Raw genomic sequence first — 2,874 nt, 5'->3', positions numbered from 1 at the left:
GGAGCCCGCAGGGGCGGGCGGAGGCTCGGGTGGCCCGAGCCCGCAGCTGCCGGTGCCGCCGCCTTGTCGGGAATGCCAGCGGGACACAGATCCCTGCGGCGGGCCCCCGCTCCCGGGCCACTGACCCCTGTGCCGGGACACCGAGCCCCCCGTAGCCGCGCTCCGTGGCCAGGCAGCCCCGCTCGGTTCGTCCCCGGGCGGTGGGCGGTGCGCGGTGCCGGTGCCGCCGAGCTGCAGTTCCGGGGCTTTCCCAGCAGACGGCAGCACTGAGCGGCCAGACCTACGGCGAGCGCGCGGCTGGGGGGGGGCAGCGCGGGCTGATTAACGAGCCCCCGCTTAAATCCCGGCCCAGATCCCAGAAGCGCAAACTTCAGGGGTGACGGAAGGCTTAAAAGAAAAGTCTGAGAGGCGTTTTGAGGTGAGACATTTTGCGAAGAAAATGAATGAGCGGCATTGTAACGGCACCACGGGGGACAGGAAGTGAGAGGGGTCCCCGGACCTGAAAGTCTTGTAGTTCCGAGGCACAAAAAGCCCCCCCCATAGCCCGGAGCATTTTCGATGCCGGACAAAAGATGGCGCCGCCCTCACCGGAAGTTCTCGGACGCTCCACACTCAAGATGGCGCTGCCCTCACCGGAAGTCGTCACGGGCCACTCTCAAGATGGCGCTGCCCTCACCGGAAGTCGTCACGGGCCACACTCAAGATGGCGCTGCCCTTACCGGAAGGTGCAAGGTGAAGAAGTCCCTGCTGCCCATGGAGGGCCCAGGCTGGCCTACGAACTGCACCTGAGAGCCTAAGGGTAAGCACTTTCTTTCCTGGGAGAAAGGGCTTTTGTTCACTTTAAGAAATCCTGCGTTCACATTGACAGTCTGACTTGAAAATTCATTACGAACAAAGATTCTTCGCAGACAAAAGGTGCAAGGACAGAAAGCTGCTGCTGCCCATGGAACGCCCCGGGGGGCCAACCAAGTGTACCTGAGACCCCGAGGGTAAGCAGTATTTTTCCTGGGAGAAAGGGCTGTTGTTCGCTTGCAGGAATCCTGCTCTGAAATTGCCAGTCTGATTCCAATATCAAGTACGGATGAAGATTCCTCCCAGACAAGATGTGCCACCACACAAAGGTCTCTCCCCTTTCATGGGGAAATGGTCTGTGGTTCGCTTGCAGGAGCCCTGTGCTGATATTGTCAATCTGCCATCCAACATGGAATATGGACTAAGATTCCTCCCAGACAAAAGGGTGCCACCGCAGCAAGTTCTTGCTGTCCATGGAGCGGTAGGCTGGTCTATCCACTGCACCTGAGATCCCAAGGGTAAGGGCTTTCTTTCCTGGGGGAAAGGGCTGTTGTTATCTTGCAGGAGCCCTGCACTGCGACTGCCAGTCCAATTCCAAATGGAACAAGGACCAAGATTCCTCCCGGACAAAAGGTGACAGGATAGAACGTTCTCGCTGCCCATGGACCGTCAAGGGTGTCTAAGTCACGCACCTGAGACTCTGAGGGTAAGGGCTTTTTTTCCTGGGGGTAAAGGATACCATTTGCTTGCAGGAGTCGTGGACTGAGATAGGCGGTTTGAATACACATGAACATTCCTCCCAGACAAAAGGTGTCATTACAGAAAGCTCTTGCTGCTAATGGAGGCACTCACCAGCTGCCCTTGAGAGACAAAAGGTAAGGGCTTTTTTACCTAGGGGAACAGTGTCTCATTTGATTGCAGGAGATCTGTACTGGATATCCCAGTCTGAGCTCCTAGAGTGAACACCATCAACATTCCTCTCAGACAAAAGGTGCCACCTCAGAAAATTGTTGCTGCCCATGGAGTGCCTGAGGTGTCCCACCACCTGCACCTGAGACCCATGGCGTATGGGGTTTTTTTTCCTGTAGGTAAGATCTGTTCTTTTCTTGCAGGAGTGCTGCATCAAGATAGCCGCTTAGGTTCCTGAAATTGAACAGGGATGAAGATTTCTCCCAGACAAAAAGTCAAAGGACAGAGCACTCTTGCTGCTCATGGAATTTACTGGGTCTCTCACCACTCACCCCTGAGACCCTGAGGGTACAGGCTTCCTTATACGGGGAAAGATCTGTTGTTTTTTCACAGCAGATTGGAACCAAAATTGCAGTCCAACTCCCCAAACTGAATACAGACAAAGATCACTCTGAAACAAAAGGTCCCAGGCCCGGACGGTTTTGCTGCAAGGGCAAAGGCAGGGGTCTCTCACTAACTAGACTTGAGGCCTTGAATATAAGAGCTTTTTTTGCTGGGCTGTCATTTATTGGAAACAGCTGGGCTGTAGGCAGCTTAGGCCTTGAATTTAATCAGTTACAGCTGTGAGCTTGTCAAAGAATGTAAACAGCACGAAGGCAGGAGAGCAGAAAGGGAAGAACAACTACAGTAAATCATAGGCATCATTTTGAGCTTTGCCAGCACAAGAAAGGACACCGACCGCCTCTCAAAAGAGTAAGCGTGGCACGCGAACAGAAACCACCGACCAATTCTAGCACGTATACGCACAGAGGCGAGGAAAGACTATAAAGCTAAGCCTGCCGTTCCTCAAGTGCCTGTCGTCCGCCAGCCGACCGAGCCCGCACTTGATAGTCAGACCTCCCCCAATTCAACAACCCTGAAGATTCCTCCCAGATAGCAGGTGCCAGGACAGAAAGTTCTCGCAGCCCACCCAGCGTCCAGTGTGTCCACTTCAAGCACTTGGGAGCCTGCAGGTGAGGGGTTTTCTTTCCGGGGAAAAGTTTTCTAGCTCATTTGCAGGTGCCTCAGAATGAAACTGGACGGCTAAGACCCCAAACTGAGCTGGCCCTCTCTAACTTCACTCGCCTCTGGCCCCCTCTAACTCCACTCCCCTCTGGCCCCCTCTAACTCCAC

Source organism: Empidonax traillii, unplaced genomic scaffold, assembly GCF_003031625.1.
Source record: "Empidonax traillii isolate 1590-97213 ecotype Southwest subspecies unplaced genomic scaffold, ASM303162v1 scaffold272:size679582, whole genome shotgun sequence".
Lineage (NCBI taxonomy): Eukaryota > Metazoa > Chordata > Aves > Passeriformes > Tyrannidae > Empidonax > Empidonax traillii.
Note: the sequence above shows the minus strand (reverse complement) of the source record.